The sequence below is a fragment of the Chiroxiphia lanceolata genome, chromosome 1 (genome assembly GCF_009829145.1).
Source record: "Chiroxiphia lanceolata isolate bChiLan1 chromosome 1, bChiLan1.pri, whole genome shotgun sequence".
NCBI lineage: Eukaryota > Metazoa > Chordata > Aves > Passeriformes > Pipridae > Chiroxiphia > Chiroxiphia lanceolata.
The window spans coordinates 92,607,327-92,626,051 of NC_045637.1; the positions used below are offsets into that span (position 1 = coordinate 92,607,327).

The 18,725-nt window shown below is 40.1% G+C and overlaps 1 protein-coding gene across 3 annotated transcripts in view; it reads left to right on the forward strand.

Moving 5' to 3' along the window:
• Nucleotides 1-6,069: 6,069 nt before the first annotated feature.
• The window catches only part of RNF182 (ring finger protein 182), a 31,634-nt gene continuing 18,978 nt past the window's right edge, over nt 6,070-18,725 (forward strand). For all 3 annotated transcript variants that reach the window (XM_032709087.1, XM_032709079.1, XM_032709093.1), the window contains exons 1-2: nt 6,070-6,241; nt 12,328-12,456. The gene's annotated coding sequence lies outside the window, so the exon portion shown is untranslated. The remainder of the gene's footprint in view (nt 6,242-12,327; nt 12,457-18,725) is intronic.

The window sequence follows — 18,725 nt, forward strand, 5'->3', positions numbered from 1 at the left end:
TCATATGTAAGTAAATCTGTGTGAAGTGTAAGTAGTTTTTTGTTAGCTGAACATCTTGGGATATGTGTGTTCTTGTCACACTGTTATCTTTCCCAAGATGTATGAAGTCCCTACTCTTTTTGCCAGGCACATTTAGTGTGGTGTTGTACTGAGCACGGAAAATACATATCTAAAATGGATGAATCTAAATTACTGTGGGGAAGAAAAAAAAAAATGTCTCCAACTGGGAATTTTGTGTGACTAATGACTGCAAGGCTTGAAGTGAAAATTTCATTGACTGGGGATTGTAACATATTTTAAAAATGAAAACATTCTGCCTCCAAAGTACCTAGCTTCTGTTGGTTTTCACCTAGTAAGTTTGCATCTATTTGAAGAAACATTAATGGGTCACATATTCCATCTACCTCTGAGCTGGGTTAAGTTTGAACCACACAGCAAGTTACTAGCAACAGTAATCAAGAGGTTTTCAGACTGGAATCAGATGGTGCTTTGCAAGATTACTTAGATCATGAAGTATATAAATACAGGTCTATGCCTGTCACATGCATGTGTCTTTAGATACCTGAGTTCCTGAAGGCCAAATTTGCAAATGAGTCTAAAAAGAACAGTTTGTGGTTTTCCAGCAATATTGTTCTGGGTGAACTGTGGAAAAAGAAACATAGTTGTGCAATGGGAGAGGATATTCACCCAGGCATAAAGGGGTGACTGTCCGTGGTAGGATATTAGTCCCTCCTGGATAAGAAAAAGAATCTCCATATCAGATGAGAAGTGGTATCATCTATTACCATATCTTCTCCCCCTAACCACCAGCAAAAACTGCTTCAGAAGAAGCTTCAAGAAATCCAGTAATTTGCCTGAAGAGCAGTTTCTGTTAATGCTCCTTTCTCTGTCCCTCTAGCTTAATGACAGGCTTATGCATTGAAATGTTAAGGTTTCTATCTCTTTATGTGTTTTATACAATCTAATCCTTTCTCTAAATTTAATCTCATGTAACAGAAAATGCTTTCACTTTAATAGCTAATATTTCCTTTCATCACTTTCAAATTTATATTTTTTTTTAATTCTACCGGATGCGCTTTTGTTCTTAAATTATTAAAAAAAAAAAGGTGACTAGAAATGCACAATTTATCCTCTTTGTACCATTCATTCTTTTTTATAAAGCTCTTTCATGTCCTTTCTTCATACCATTGAGATACAAAATTTTTCCCTCAACCTCTATCATTTGCCTTGCCTGTCTCCCAACAATCTCTGTGTCTGCTATATCTATTTTGCAGCTGAGTTCCCAGAACTGAACAAAGTACTCAAGATGTAGCAAAGAACCAATCTGTGGAAATTACAATGTTTCCAGTTTGATTTTTTTTCTTTCACACCAGCATTTTGTTCAACACCGATGTTCACTGAGCTTTTCACGATAATGCCAGGATTTTTTTTCTGAGGAGTTGCACTCAATTAAGGACCCAGTAGTTTGTGTGAGTAACCCAAAATATGCCATCCAATGTAATGCTTTCCCAGCATTAATCACTCCGGCCACTATGATGTTTATTCAACTTCTTAGGATAGGCTTCTCTTCACTATCTCTGAGGCTCTTTGACATTAAGCAAAATTAAATAACGGTATTCGTTCTGTAGGTTGCCACATCATTTCACCTCTTTCCAGATCAATAATATTTTTAACATGCCCTTTTAACTCATGCGTTTCCTTGAGATGCAATGTTGTCACAGGAGGCCTCTAAGTGTATATATGCACTCGGGATGCATCTATGCTGCCCCACAGAGTGAATACAAACACAGTCAAGCATGTCTCTAATGGTACAGCACTGCACTTCAACTTGTATATTGCCCGTTTCTCAGCAGACTAACTCACTGTTCTGTTTTCAGTGGCTGTGGTATCTCAGCAAGGCACTACACGGTGAAGGGAGGGCATGAGCCAGGTCATGTTGATAGGCGACCACATAGTAGTAGTATTTGCTTTCTGACAGTTTTGAATGCCCAGCAATACTTTGTCTCCCACCACAAGTTTTTATAGGACCCCTTATAAACCTCTGACAATTATTTTGTTAAGTGATCAGCCGCAAGTCTGGACATATGCATACATTCTTAATTTTCCTTATGCCAACATCTTCCCAGTGGGGTAAAAAAGTAGACCTAGAAATAGGAAGATTGTGAATCTGAGGATGCTCCAAATACCATGGATCTGGTCTCTACATTTCTCCTACTCAAGCTCTCCTTCCCTACTTCTTGTGTCCCTCACCCCTAAAAGCCACTCCCAGCCACTCAGGCTGCTGTGGTGGCTCTGCCCAGCCAGAGCCGCCTATAAGAAGCAGCTGGCGAAGCTGGGGAGGACCTGTGTCCTTCTGGCATTCCAGTCCTTTTGTACTGCTGTAGCTTTGTCTCCTCAGGACATCCAGAAATCTCAAGCAGTGGTTTAAAATACATGTTTCTGCCCAAGGTAAAGAAAAAAAAATTGCTCTGGGGAAAGGATATTTTCCTTTTACAAAGACAGAACCTAGGAGTTCATCCCCTATTTTAGCATACTCATGTTTTATTGCTTCCTTCAATTATCACTTCAGTTCATTTTCCAGGTTCCAAAGACTCTAATTTCCAAAAGGTCTGCTAGCCTATAGACACAGAAAAATGGTTTTGCACTGTCTATTGTCAAAGTTATTACTAAAATTATTACATTATTTAAAATTTATATTACACATATCTAAAAGGCTGCAATTTAATTAGGTCCCACTGCACTCACCACTACCCAAATATGTAACTAATGGCATTTCAGGCCCTCAGGAAAAACATTTAATTCTAAGAAAAACTCCTCTGGGCAGAAATTGCCTATATTTTTGTTCTGTGGGAAAACAGTGCCTGGTGTTGGTACAGTCTAGAAGCTGCACCACAATCATAATAATAATAGTAGTAATGATAATTAATATTAGTATTAAATATTGTTCCTTCAATTTTATCACAGTTTACCCCTCTCTTTTGTTTTAATATGATGTGATAAGAATGTGTTTCATTCCTTCAGCTGAAGCATTCTTTATTCAAGGTTTTAGTGATAGTTAAGGATACTTTGCTCTGCTTCCAAGGAACAAATAGGCCAAAAGTGTTTGGTGGGATGAATGCTGTTTGGTGTGAGAACAAACGGCAAAAAAGAGGGGACACCATCAAAGGCTGTTCTGCTTCACATGAATGTTCAATGTTCCACAATGAATTCCTTCAGTACACCAAGTTACTGGAAAAAATCCTCTACGCTAGGAAAGATGCACATGGCACTGCTGAGCCAGAAGCTGCCTATGGTCATACCACACATAGAACACATTTTTTTAGATGTTCTTTTTTGGTTTTTTTTTCACCCTCCCCCAAAGAAGTAGACGCTCCTTAGAAATTATTGCCAGAAGGTATTCCAGTTGTGGATTTCAAACATATTGTCCTTAAGCCAAATTGGGACAAATAGGGACAAAATGTCGAAACATAAAGGCAGGATAACTTACTGTTAATGTAATGCTGATTTAATACTGATTTATTACTGCAATGCAAGAGTTTAATATTCTTGTGTTTCATTCCCCTCATTATACATATAGAACTATTGTGACTGCAAACAGCCCTACTTTGTAAATACTATTGCAAAAAGTTAGGCTCCAAACAGCATTAAGCTAGCTAAAATTAAATACACTTCAAGCAGAGTTATAAAAAAAAAAAAAAAAAAGAAAAAGAACAAAAACCGCACAGTAAAATACTTTACAAGCACTAGAACAGTGAACTGGCTAAGGTTCTGTCCTAAAGATACAGGTGATATCCATCTACAAAAATGGCTCCTCTCTGTTAGTAAAGTACCACTGTAACCCTAACAAGGAAAAGTAATCTAGAGGGCATGGATATCTGCACGTTCTATTGAGTTTTCCTGCAAGTATTTTAAGATATCATCCAATCATCTCAATTGCCCCGTCTGGAAATGTTATTCTTCACCTTCAGCCTAGAGAGGGATATGTTTATAAGGCTGTGTGTAAAACTGTGTTGAAGATTAAAAGTCCCAGGAACACACGAAATGATATCAGTACTCAGGTGCCTTGTATCAGTGAAGACCAGATAGTAAGTATGTCTTCCCTATAATTTTTCTATCTCTTCCTGTGCCTCCACCTGGGAGAAAGTGTTATGAATTTATTTTGTAAGAAAAATGAATAGGCAGAATAGCCACAGCATTGCATTTCTTGCTGTCAAAACAATGACCATTTCTTTGAGCAACGTTTATGTTGCTCAACTCTCTTCTCTAAATGCACCTTAAGTTAAAAAGCATTCTTACTCTTCTAAAAGATTTTGTAATATGAATTGCTTTCCAGCATTTTAGGGTTTTTTTAAACTATATTTGTTTGAATTGTTATGAATATTGATACTCCATTTGATTAAAAGGATGTGAGCATTCTCTTATATCAGAAAAATGAACAGAATTTCTCCTATGCTATGAGATCCAGCATGTGGCAGATCTTTCACTTCTCTAATGTTACTCTTTCCACTCCAGAGCAAGCAAACTCACTATAAGGTAAAACGAAAAACAAAAAAATAAGCTCTGCTATGCTCTGACTGGATTTACTTTTTTTTTTTTAAATTCTAGAATTAATATTTAGCATGCAATTAGATAGATAGATATGTGGTGACCCCCTGTCTTTTGTACCCAACCTTCTGTCTCCCTCATTTGTGCCATCATTGTCATTTGGCTGTGTTAAGGTCTGCCAGCAGCTCTGCTGTAAGCCGCGTTGTTTTGTGAAGAGCTCTAGTGGGGGTCTTTCTTGTCTTTGGCAAACTCTTCCTAAAGAGTATTTTCTGCAGTGTGCCAGCAGCTCTTGGCGCAGATTCATCAACTCACAGTGACTTGCAGTGCTGATACTTAATAGTCATCCCCTGTAGCTTAGCAGTAGCTGAGATGGATAATGCAGCCTCCGAGTTGTTCCTTGCATGTTGGGCTTCTTCTGTTTGGCAAACTTAAAAAGTCCAGTTTAATCAATACAAACCAGGGAAAGAGAAAAGGGGAGATCCATCTTGCACTTTGAAGGATATTTTATCAACTTTACTACTATTGAGAGAGAGAATAAGAATGTTTCAGGCAGAGAAATTAGAAGAGAATAGATGCAACCAACTGATACGACTGGACCTCCAGTGGAGGAGGAAAAGAAGAAAGGAGGGACTGCCTCAGCTTTTGTCACTCGTGCCAAGCAGGGAGAAGGATGTGAAGATGGACATCCATGACACACCGTAGGCTGTTGCTGTAGGAAAACGTGCTACTCCCTAGACTCAAAATAACAGAAGGAAGACCCTAAATCTAAAAATTGGCAGAACACAATGATAACTCACACCCACCTGACCACTTTACCCTGATCAATTCTCAGCCTTTCCCTCCTCTTCCTTTCCATAGCCCGGGTTTCCCTTCCCGTTTGCTGCCTGCACAGCGCCCAGGGCAGTGGGCCCTACACCTCCTCAACCCTTAGGGTCTGCTGCATCATAATAAATACTCCGCAGAATTCCAAAACCCTACTGAATCCTTGGATCTTCAGCGACCATGAGCTGCTGTCCAAAGGGGTTCCAGCAGCAAGTTCCCGCACAAAAGCAGTTCCTCACCTGGATGTGGAGCTAAACCACTTTCACAAAATGAAAAACTGTTGCTAAAAAAGTTTGGTCTCGGCTCTGTCGGGGTTTTGTGGTGATGCTCTGAGATCAAACGGGCTGCAAAGGCAGGGAGGGGCAGGAGCGGGAGTGCAGGTCAACTCCGGACATTTCACGGTATGGGTGCTCCCTGGGTCCTCACTGCCCTGAGGTCCGCTCTCGGAGTGTGAATGTACCTCTGTGTGCGTTCTGGGGGCAAGTCTCCCTGCGGAGGTGGCAAGGATGGGGCGGGGGTGCTCTGAGACAAGGGGCCACATCCTAGCCCAGGGATGTGGGTTAAGGTGAGGGCGGCGAGGCGCCTTCCCACCCCGGGCCGGGCTGGGCGGTGCCGGAGGCTGGCTGCAGGCGGAGGCGAAGGAGGAGAAAAAGGCCAAGGTATTCCTGAATGAACGGCTCTCTCCTCACCCCACACCTCCGCCTGGCTCCCGCCTCCCTCCCGCCACTCGCCGGTGTCTGTTCGAGGCGCAGCCAGTTTCTATAGCGACGGCGCTGAGCCGAGGCTCTTCCGAGTAGTAACAAAGCCCGGCCGCCCGCTGCCGCGCCGGGGCTGCGGGGGGACGCGGATCCCTCTCCCGAGGACACCGCGACAGGTACGGGGCGAGAGGCTGCCCGGCGGCGAGGCTCGGGGACCTGCCGCCGGCGGAGAGAGGGTCTCTCCCCGCGGGCCAGGCGGCGGCTGCGGGGGAGAGGGGGAGGCGTCCATCCGTCCGTCCGTCCTTCCCTCTGCTCGCGTCTGTGGCAACCGATGGACAGCGGGGAGGGGTGCGGGAGGAGAGCCGCAGGTACGCCCCGGGCGGCCCCTTCCCGAGTTGGCCGCGGCGGTGGTGCGGCTCCCCCCGGGTACCCCCCGCTGGCCGGGGCGGCGGCGGCGGGAGGGGACGGCACGGGCGAGCTCCGCGCCCCGGGCGGCAACCAGTGGGCTCGGCTCGCCCTCTACACCGGGGACAGCGCTTCTCGTCCCTTAAGGTTATCCCTTGATGATGATGATGATAATAATAATAATAATAGTAGTAGTAGTTCTGGTGGTGGTGGTATAAAAAAAAAAAAAAATGACCACTTGGAAATTTCGAGGTTGCAAAGTTTCATTTCTTCAGCTTTATGAAGTAATGATAAATAGGATAATAGTTTTAAAATGCGCCACTTGGAAAAAAATATATAAAGGGTTGGTATTATACATAAACAAGAAAATCACTGCTTGTTTCTAGGAGTAAGTGTACCGAAGGGTTTTAGGTAAAATGAGTGTAGCTTTCAGAGTCAGAGTCTAAAATGGTAGAGGTGATAAATATTTGCTTATCTCGTGCAGCCAAGGTTAGGTAAGAATTAGCAGTCCTCACCTACTAATATCAGAGAGTGAATGGGAAGGTCATTAGCAGGTCATCTGCCTGAGCAATGCTTGTGGTGGTTGCAATCAATAACATCCGAATAGTAGTTGACTGTAAGAATAACCACTCATTTCAGCAGAAGTTTAAAATTCAGAGGAACTTCCCAATGATAACAGAACGGCTGACCCTGCATGATGAGGTCCTGAGGAGCAATCATTATGGTTCGTTGCTGAGTGATTTAAGAAATAAACTAGATAGCGAGGCAAGGCAAAATTGTGCTGTGACTTGTATGCAGCCAGCAGCATATTCTAGATGGGAATCTTCTTGGATGTGAACAAGGGGAAAAAGGGAAATAGTATGTGAGATGAGGAGAGTCTGGCTATCATAGTTATTGAGTGGGTGGACAAGAATTGACATTTTAGGTAATATGTAATCTAAATATCAGATTATTAGAGATCTTAAACTCTAAGCATAAGGTAGTACAGGGCATCAGAACTCAAAGGCTAAGCGTTGACTGGAAGAAGTTTGAGAATCATGTAAGTGAAATGTTAAGTGGAGCTACCAATACCATTTAAGTAAATGATGTGAAAATAGTGGAAGGAGAAGATACAGCAATCTTCAGCAATCATGAATACAAGTAGCATAGAAAATGGAGACAGGCTTCTCTTGCAGAAGATGTATAAACGAAATTAAGTTTTAAATGAGGCTTAATAAAGTCGAAATATTTCTCAATATAAAATTTAAAGTAGTAATGTAGTGGTAGATGCAGTGGAATTCAGATGTAGTTTTTTAAAAACAGCAACAACAAAAAAAAAAAGGGTGGAATTTCTCAGATATGTTGATTGCAGTGGTTTGCCCAGTGTTTATAGGTGCTTATCCTTTGCTGTTTTCCGAAGTGTCACAGCAGTTGTTCTGTTGAAAAAGTCATAACCTTCTGAATGACCTCTGTTTTTCCATGCAACACTGGAAAGAAAACTCTTGAGTTTATTAGATGTGTAAAAATGGAGACCTCAGATGAGTTTAGCATGATGGAAAATAGCATTTCAAGACCATACTCTGGGCTATCTGAATTGAATGCACCTAGCAGGAGATAAAAGGTCAGCCGTGTATAATAAAGACCCAGACACTTTTACTCCCTTAGCTGCATGCAGAGAATGAGAAATATCAAAACTCAATCCGATCTTGCCTTAAAGGCAAAAGGGATAAGTAAAATATATACAGTTACGCTAACAAGTGGCATTTCAGTCCTGAAATTGTTCCTTGTGGAACAATTGCAAACTCCACTAGATGAAGTTTATCAGAGGTAAAAACAATGTAGCAGCTGAGACAGTATCAGGAAAGAACACAATAATTCAGTACAGATAATACATCCCATAATAGAGGCTGACATGCATAAGGGTTTCTGATGGTCTAAACAGTTCTAACAATTAGATCTTAGTCTCTCAGGCTAAGATCTCTCACTTATTTCACACCTTTCTGATGTTCTTCAGTCCACACTGGATTTATAAGAAGCCTGTTCTGAAATTCTCATGAAAGCGTTTTCTAAAGCTGTGGACTCTGCACTGATATAAGGCCACTGCAGGGGTCTGTTTGCCAGTATTCCTCTTGCTGTCCTCAGTCTGAGTTTAACATGTTTGTCTATATCCTAGGTGTGATGACTCGCTGTTAAATGTTTTTTTTCTGGAGATGTACGTGTGCTTGCTGTAGCTGGCAACTATTTCAAATATACAGGGACTGCTGCCTAGAGGTTGTGATTTCAGTCCTTCCAGACAGGTTGCTAAGCAGTATTAGGGATCCTTGGAGAGCAAAGCTCAGGAAATTCTCCTGTGGCCTTTGCACACATTGTGTGCTGAAGCGTTGCCTATCCAATATAAACTGCTGTTCTGACAGTAACATGGTATGGACAGATATGCACCTTATGTGTCACAGTGTATAACACACGACAATTGTGACTTTCTAGTATAAAGAAAACATTTGCAAGTGTGAGAATGCTGTGGCAAAATGCAAAGAGCTTGAGCCTCTTCAAAATGTACCTTAGGTTTCAAATTCATTTGCAAAGAGAGACAAAGTACAATATGTGCAGCTTTTAACCTACTACAGCTAAAATTTTTAAAATCCAATCCTCTGTGTTTCATTCAGCTTGTTTTTCCTGCAGAGACAATGTAGCAGGATTTTAGGCATAATAAATGCCATAATTCAGCATACCTTTCCTTTTCCCATTTTATCTTTTCTACTGTAGATGGGTGAACATAAACATTCAGTAAAAGTTCAAATAACACAGCAGCAGTTAAAGTTTAGTCCAGGTAGTGTGAAAACCTGAGATGTTCTATCTCTGAAGTGTTGAGCAGACTTCAAATTCATTTAGGTTCTGTCAGATACTTCTTGCCATTCCCAGGAAATTTAACCAAAGTGTTACAAAGTTGTAGTTCCCTGAAAGACTCAGGTTCACAGGTGTTTTGTAGATATGTATCACATTTTGAAAGTGGCATCTATAAAGATTGCTACCACTGGTGTTGCCATATTCAGAAACTGGGGAAAGAAATGGAATAGACTGTTCTATCTCTCAGCTTTCCTATCTTAATTAGGAATTGCCCAAGTTATTTGCAGAAATGGCAGCCTGCTAGAAAGAAAGGGATGTGACAATGTGGATTTGAGAAAACCTGAAGGTATATAGAGCTGCAGTGAGGAACAAGGTGGGGTTTGATGTGCAGTCCATGATGGAGATGTAGCCCTGGAGTCAAGGGATGTGGTGAGAGAGTTACCTGGGACTGGTAGGAGGAGTCAAGGGAGAGAAAAGGAACAGCGAGACGGGAAAGGGACAGGCTGGTGGAGACCCAGACAGGAAAGTCTGTAGATATTAGACTGTGTGCATCAATTCCTCACAGTGGATGGCCCAGTGAGGTGCTGAAGGCTTCTTTCAGATCCCCTTTTGTAAGCCTTCAAGGCTTCATTGGCAATATCTGTGGCAAAGGGTGTTGGTCTAGAAACCCAAACCTTTTCGTAATAGTTTCAGGGCAGGTGGTGTTGCAGGCAGGGGAACTCATCTTGGCAGGCAGTTCATGACAAAGAAAGAAAACTCACATTTCGGATGGATGTACTCAGGCAGGAGATGTTCTCTTGTGAACGGAAAGAAAATATTCCCCCCTTGGTGACTCACAAGCAGTGATGAGAGTCTGCTTGAAAAAGCATCTGACCTTGAAGCTTCTGCTGTGGCACAGCTTTATGCGAAAGTATGGCTTGACCGCTGAGGAGGTACCCTGCAGATGTTTACCAAGTACCTGCAGAAGCCATTTGTCTCCCAATACGTGATGGGGGACCTGGAGTATTTCCATTGTAGTATTCTCTGTTGAAAACAAACCTACTCAAAACTCAAGCTGATACTGGCTTTTCACTCTTCAAACAATTCCTATAAGTAACTCTTGAAAAAAAGCTTGTTAGGGCTTTACCAGTGCATCTACAGCTATTGCAAATATGTAATTTATTTAGCTAGAGTTTTGTAAACACCTTAAGCAGAAATTTTGGGTAGTATTTGAATTACCATGTGGGCTGTTGTGTAACATCTGTGTAATGAGGGCTTTTATCTTCCTGGGTCTTTTGTAGTTCATTGAGTTGTACTTGTATGCTGTTAAAGTGACAACTAAATGAAAGTAAAAAAAAGTGAACAATGATGTGTTTGGTGCTATGTTCACACAGTACAATGAATGAATTGCAGGGCCACAAATTAAACAATGAGAATAAAACAAAGCACTCACTAAATAACCGACTATACTGCACACTCAATGAAGCTTCCTGTGGCAGAAAATGATGTGTTGTTATATGACTAAAACTGTATTGTAATACATATATTCATTGGAATGCTGGTGTTTTGTAATGCTCTTGGATTTGTTTTCAGCATATTACAGACATTTTACTGTGTCCACCTAATCGAAGAGGGCTTTTGTACCTGGTGCTTTATTCCTGTAATCAAGTTGCCTCTCATTCTCTGGCAAACTAAACAGATTGAGCTCTTTAAAGCCTTCACATGAAGGAGTTTTATTCAGCTCCTGAATATTTTTTTTGTGACTGATCTCACTGTTCTGTGAGAAACTGTCCAGTCGTTCAATGTCCTTTATAGAATGTGAACATCAGAACTGTACAAAATATCTTAGTTTGACTTTCATTGCAGCATAAAAGGTAATGGTATCTAGAGGTAGAACCCAGCTATGTTTCCCTCCTCAAGTATCCCATGTTGCTAAATCCATGTTGCCATGATCTGACACTCAGTGATTTGTCCTCTGTGACTTCTACATGTCCCTGCACATTTCAAGGGGGTTGGACTAGATGACTTTTAAAGGTACCTTTCAACCCAAACTGTTCTATTCTATGATTTTGTATTTTTTCAGTTTATTTGTTTTCCATTAAATTGTTCCCCATTCTCAAGGACTGGTTTGATAATTCCAATCTCTGTATCTGTATTCAGGTGCATTTTGTTTGAATTAGCCCAGTTTGCTAAATAATCCTGTCCTTTTAGATATTTAATTTTCTGCCAAATTTTTGTGTAATCTATACAATTTATCAGAAGTTATTTTATATTTCCTGCAAGTCCAAAGGTGAAAAAATTTATTAGCCTAGTTCTCAGCCTCTCATTTAAAACATACCTGTTGGATAATCCCTTCTAGCAGGTATTAGTGGAGAAAAGGCTGTGAATTTTTAATCTACATGCTTCATTCACGGTGTGAGTTAGGTACCCAGCTTATGTGAATGGTCATAACTTTGTCTCTAGCGGTCTGATATGGTAACAATGCAGCTAGTAAGTGCTTAAATATTAAAGAGAAATACTTTTTGTATTTTCTTAATTCCTCATTTTATTTGTAGCTATTGAGAAACGTTGATAGCTGGAAGTGTTCTCTGCACTTTTCAAGATTCAAATGTATTTCTCCTTTCTTCTCTGACATCTCCATGGCAGACCAGAAGTTGTCTTTTCCTTCCAATACGTCTCTGAGATTAAGTCCTTGATGTTTGTGCTATTAAGCTCAAAGTTGACACTTTGAATAACACTTGTTTATGGAAATGAAATATGATTTTACTAGTCAGATCTATGTGAAAAGACCAAAAAGAAGAGCATCTTCTGACTGTATAGCTTATGTTATTCGTCATTGGCCATTAGGTCGTATTTTACACTCAAAATGATAGGCATGAGTACCTGCTCATTTAAAGATCAGATAACAATGAAAAATTTCATTTCTAGTCCACTCTATCTTTTAAAAATTAGGTACAAGTATCTATCCAGTAAGATAAAACTGCCCTGTTTATACTGTAAGTTTTTCTTAGCCTGAAATATTAAACTTAATTGTCAAATACCATGTCTCCCACAGGACAAAGAGAGAACAGAGAGCATGCCATCGATGATTCATCTGTTTTTGTTATCAGTCATTCAGACCTTTTGGTGATGGATGGATGAATAGATTGAGCCTAAAACTATAAGCCAGCTTGGCAGCTGGCAGGTAAGTCTCTGGAAGCTCACGAAAATACTTTCTCAAGCATCACACTTCTATTTTATATGTTGTATTTTACCAAATCATATCCTAGAATATAAAATATTGTCTTAAGGCAATAGGATCACACTTAAGCATACATCTACTTTCAGTGAAACTTAAGCATATAGAGACTCGTACATGTGCTCAGGTAGGGATCTGAAGAAAGATGCTTTCTTGGATGGGAAAATAGAGAAACAGTTCTTGCAAGACTTGGAAAGGGCAAGTCAGAGCTGAAAATTTATGGTGTGCAGGTGATGTAAAAATGATGTAATAATATTGCATATTGATGAATCCCACAAAAATCCCAAAGGAACCAAGTTTCCGGTAAATTTTGTGTCATTTGTTTCTGAAGAATGAATTAAACTTTCTTACATGACTGCTATGCCATCTAACAGGCAAGTTAAAGCATTTTATAAGCCTGAAATAGAGAACCATTAAGTGCAGTTGTGCCTCCCTGCCTTTCCCTGGTATATCTCCCAAGATAGTTTGTCCTACAGTAGTGTGCTGTGGTAATGGATCTGGCAGCATTTGCATTAAGCAAATTGCTTTTATGAATATATTGTAATTTGGCCAAAACATTTGCTTCTTGCTGAAGTGTGGGTTTTAGGGTTTGAGGATAGTTTTCAGTGTGTTCACTGGTGTAAATGCAAGGTTCAGTAGCGAATATTGACATAGATTTATTAAAATATGAATTCTCATTGACTTTGGGACTGGGAGGAGGGAAGCATATCACAATAACACATAGGAAGAAACTTTCTGGCATGGTTCTTATAAATGCAGTTTTGATATTCAGATATGGCTACGAACAAATTGAACAGCCTTCTGAACTTCATGCTGTGTTGAAAATTAAGTCATCCGCCTATTTTTCTGTTTCAGTAAAGTAGAATTATTCATGTAATGTCAGTTGTGTCAGTTTTTTAATTAATTTTCAGTTTTAATAATATTAATATGATGCTTCCCTCACTCATTTATATAGATAGCTCATATAGTGCATATGTATGTATTCAGAATCCTGTAGGTCTCTTGAGAGGGTAAATTCTCAGTGGTTCTAGTCCACATACATGTGCAGACACACATTTATACACGCTACCTTCTCAAGAGAGCTAGAATATTTAAAATTATGCAAATATATGTACATGTATATTTATATTTGCCAGCCAGACCAAGGGTATAAATTGACATCACAGATACATGTGTGGAAATTTCCTGCATACAGTGCTGTAAATTACTGTACAAAAAGTTCAACCCCATCACCTTTTGTTTGCCTGTTGCTCTAGGAAGAGAAACAATTTCACACAGTATGATCAGTAAAGTGCAACTGTGGACATAATTCATGTCCAAAAAAGAAGTATCTATCCACTGACTGTAAAATAGTAACTTGTAATAAACAATCCTGCTGCATAGTTGATGCCTCCTCCTTTATGCTGTACCACTTTGCACCTCTTTCAATAGCAGTATTATGTCTCTATTCTTAGTTTTTTCACCCCTTTATTTCACTTTTGATCCTGTCTGCGTGAGTGAAGAAAGCCAACCTCATTGGAACACAGATTTTAATTTTTTTTAAAGGTCTTCCAAAGAGTTGTCCTATACGTTTTATTTTGCTGCTCACACATCAGCAGTGTTAGCCAAAGCAGAGATAAACAGCAAAAAGAAGCAAGAAATAATGCTATGAGAAATAATAACTCCTGGGAAATAAAAAATACACAGTGATCAGCACACAGCTGTTTGTATTGAAAAGTCAGGTTCATATCACCCTGTTACTGGCTGGCCCAGAGCTTCTTTGATCATGTTTGAAGAGTTGCATTTGTTTGGGGGTGTTTGGAGGGTTGACAAAGGGCAACTTCAATGAACATTTGCTTTTGTGTTTGTATATGCATAAAATTAAAATTCAAATGTTTATGTGTGTGTTACAGTAATGCACGTAGCTGATGGATTCGATTCGTTATTTGTTGTTCAAACATTAGCAATACCTTTCATGGACAAGACACAATAATACGAATTTTGCTGTGCACAATATAGTGTCTAAACAGATAGAAGTGCAACAAGTAGGGTATGTCAGAAAATTCCAGAGGAGGAGATTAATATTGTTTGGCATCAGTTTTGAGTCACAATGGATTGAAGTGGTTTGCTGGGTTTTGTGGGGGTTTTTGTTTGTTTTGGTTTGGGCTTTTTTATGGTACGGAATATGAAAGCTAAGGGTCTTTCAGGAAGAAATATGAATTATGAGTGGGATTTCTGGACTGACATGTGGATGAGAATGAATTTCTACCCTGGCAGTATGTCTGTTAAAATACCTAATTTTGCTCTACCAGTAAACACTGAAATGTTTATATCAAATTTTCTGGAGAATACACTGAAGGAGTGCAGAGCACTCAGACGATGGGCAAAGCCTGAAAGACTTACAGAAAAAAATCAAACTGAACCCATATATTGCAAGATCATATTGTTCTCAGAGAAGAAACAAATCTTGGGAAACCAATTTCATCAGCATTCATAGCACTAAACCGTGGCACAGTTCCTGTGAAGCCTGCTCCAGAACTGACGTCATTTGTCCACCATGACATACTAGGCCACTCTAACTGGCACACAAATACTGAGCAGCTGCCTCACACAAATCCAGTTGCATATCTCTAGCAAAAGAAAGACTCTAGTCAGAGATATGAATGGTTATTCACCCATCTGCAAAAAGAAATGCAGTGTGCCAGGCAGCAAACAGCAAGCATCATACATTCACTGATGAGCAAAGTGATAATGGGGAAACCACAGGGAATTGTGTTGATAGGAAATGGGAAAATATTGGGGGTCTGTTCAGCTAAACCCACTGGTTCCAGCGAGGACACTTGACAAAGCTCACTTCCCGTGTACAACTCCAGATGTCCATGAAACTTGGGTTGTTTTTTTTTCCCCCAATGTTTCTTTCACACAAGCAAAGAATGGCACTGACACTAACACACTAGAGATGGTCCACTGGAGGGCTGAGAGGAAGGCAACTGAAGTCATAGATCTGCTCTCTGCCTCTCCGCAGTGCCAGCTGCCCTGGAAAGACTGAAGTTAAGAGTTGTGGCAATTGTGTTCCTGGAGCTGGCTTTTAGGCTCGACAGGCAAGATGTGCACGAGTCACTCCAATTCTAGGATTTCTTTTCATTACATTTGGAACCAAAAAGGGCTGTTGTTAGGGAACAGACAGTATAGAAACATCCTTGATTCCTTGCCTAGACTGGGTGAATTAGCTAACTGGTGAATGTCTCACACTGTGTGATCATTATTGTTCATCATTGTGACAGGCCGGAAAGAGCAAACATAATAATTAATACACGGCATTGTGATAATGGCATTGTGTCCCAGCTTTAAATTGTTTAAACTGAAGCTTCTCTTTTATTTAAGTAACTCCCTGGTAATTCTGTTAAACCTTTCTTTTCTTCAGTCTTGAATCAGCTTTTCAATAGAGACATCTTGTGTCCTCTGGTGAAGTGGGCTTACAGGCAGGGAATGTCTGTGTTTGTATGTGTGTCACTCCCTTTCAAGTACTGATTGTAGAGCATAACTACGACTGATAAATTTTCTTCAAATGGTAGATAAAATTATCCAGCTAGATATTATTTTACAGATGCCACTTGTATGTTAAATCATTACTTTATTAATGTAATGTTCAAAGAAATATATTGAGCTACTTTTCATGGAATCACAGAATGGTTTGGGTTGGCAGGGACCTCAAAGGCCATCTAGTTTCAACCCTCCTGCCAAGGGCAGGGACACCCTCCACTGTACCAGGTTGCTCAAAGCCCCATCCAAACTTGCCTTGAACATTTCCACTTCTTTTCTTCTGCATTTTCAGAAATGCAGTGTTTTATTCCAGTTGAACAACAGTCACCAGCAAAAATATTTTACCTGTTATGCTTTCTTTTATGAAGAGATAGTAGTGCTCATTTTCAGTGTAAAAATTGTAACTATCTTGCATTTTCCCCAATATATAGTAACGGATTTAGAAGTATGGAAGGATAAAGTGTGAAGCAACACCTTTGTAACACTTCCTGGAAAATGGACTGTATGTTAGACCTGCTTTTGAAAATCAGAACAATCAAAAAAGTAATTTATTAAGAAAAATGCCTGAAAATGTCATAATTTGTGTTCAAATATATACACATAAATTTTATCTTTATTTGATATTGCAGTTCATGTGTGATTCAAACAAAAGTACTCAAAGTCAATTTTGTTTGTATGTTTCTTTTGGTGTTCATTCGCAGTGCTGAGAATGTGTAATGAATAGAATCCTAAAGATGAAGACACACATATGGAAATTGCACTAAGTGCCTCTGCTAAAACTGAGGGCTCTCCCTTAAAGGCCAGCCTCATTTTAGAGGTAGAGAGGAGGTTGCCAGCCTCAGGGATGACTAGACCCCAAGCTATGACACAACTGGCAGTTCCATCTAGGTAAGAGGCAAAATGTCATCTGCCAAACAGCCTGAGGGAGGATTTAGTAAATCATATAGCAGTAGCCAACATTTCCAAGCACGTATTCTTTAGTTGGGGATTATGGAAACCAAGTGGGTATTCAGCTGGCTTTGTTTCTCTAGAGCAACTCTGTGATCTGTACTGACCACAGGTAGATGTCAATGCCTGTCAAACTTCTCAAATTTACTGTTTCTTGTGTGGCTTTGAAAACTTTCCTTATCATCTTGTGTTTGCTTTGTATGTGGAGTAGCAATGTGCTTGGTATGAGGTTGTCTTGGATCTGCCCCCTGAATGGTGAAAGAGCCAACGGGCTATGAGTGCATTCTTCACTGCAAGTCACTGCCGAGAGGGTTTGTGAACCCTCCACCATCACTGGAGACGTTCAAAACTAAAATGGACAAGGCCCTTTAGACCTGTCTTTACTTCTGTTGAGAGTTGCAATGGAAACCTTGATTGGTGTGAATTGGGATTGAATAGGTGTAGAAGCACCAAAGTAAGGAGAATGGCTGTTGATGGCGCCCAAATTAGAAGGTCATCTAGATAACAGCACGCAGCTACAGTGCAGCTTCAAAGGACACCCACTTCAGGAGTCAGGTCAGTGAGTAAATCCTGATGACTCACAGAGGTGGGACAGGAAGAATAGATTGTTTGCTGTTGCCTAAAGACAACAGAAAAACACATCCAGCAGCAGCACGTGGTTGCCTACCTAAAAAGAAACCAGAATTTAAGGTGAAGACTGGATAGCTCGCATCCCTTGTCCACCATGTCTTGCAAGGAATGTACCTCCATTATGAATACTGAACAGATTTTTGGTCACATATGCCTTGGTGCTTGTCAGTGCATGGAATGGACTGAGATTAACACCCTCCCATTTTGTAGATCTCCCACTGAACTTTACTAAATTGTTGTTACACAGTGTTGCAATATTGTTTTCTAGACTTTTCGGGAGTGAGGTTTGAACCAGATGACTTCCAGAGTTTCCTTCCAGTGTAAATTGTTCTGTGATTCTATCACTTGAGTGCAGGAATTAGTGGAGTATGTTCCATGAACTTCACTGCACAGGAAGTAAGATTAGTATAATATGATTTTGTGGTCCTTTCTTAAATCTTACATTTTTATCTTCATTTGCTCCAACTACCCATGTCTTCACAGGTGAGGATTAAATGTTGTTTTCTTTTTTAAAAATGGATTTGAGTCATGCAGGTACCAAAAAAAGAAAAAAGTAAAACCAAACCAAAATATTTCTAGGCAAAGCATAAAAGTTATTTTCACATTCCCAAGAGGGGTTATTTTGACCATGTTAAATAATCTTGCACGTGAAAAGATTCCATGCAGTGTATCTTTCTAATCAGAAGGCTATAAACCTCTGAACTTCAGGCACCTGGGATTGAAATGTTGTCTCAATTGTTGACTAAGACAGGATCAATCAGAAACAATGAGGATTATGTATCCACTTGGGAAAAAAAAAACAGTGCCCAGACTGTACTTTCCAATTTGCAGACCTCATCTTGTTGTGTTCTTTATGGTGCTAAGCTGATTGTATGAGCCTGGAGCCACAAATAATCTCTCTCATTCAGCTCTACAGCAGTATTGCTGGACATATAGAATGAAGGCATGTTAATTGAAATTATGCACATCTGTCAGCTCTACCACAGGCCAGGAGTTGTGCTTCTTGGTTTGCTTGTTGTCTGAGAAAAATCTGTTTTTTAAAAACACTAAAGGATCTGCTGTGACGCCCCCTCGTACCCTTAATAGAATTTTCTGTTAGATGAACCAAGCCATTT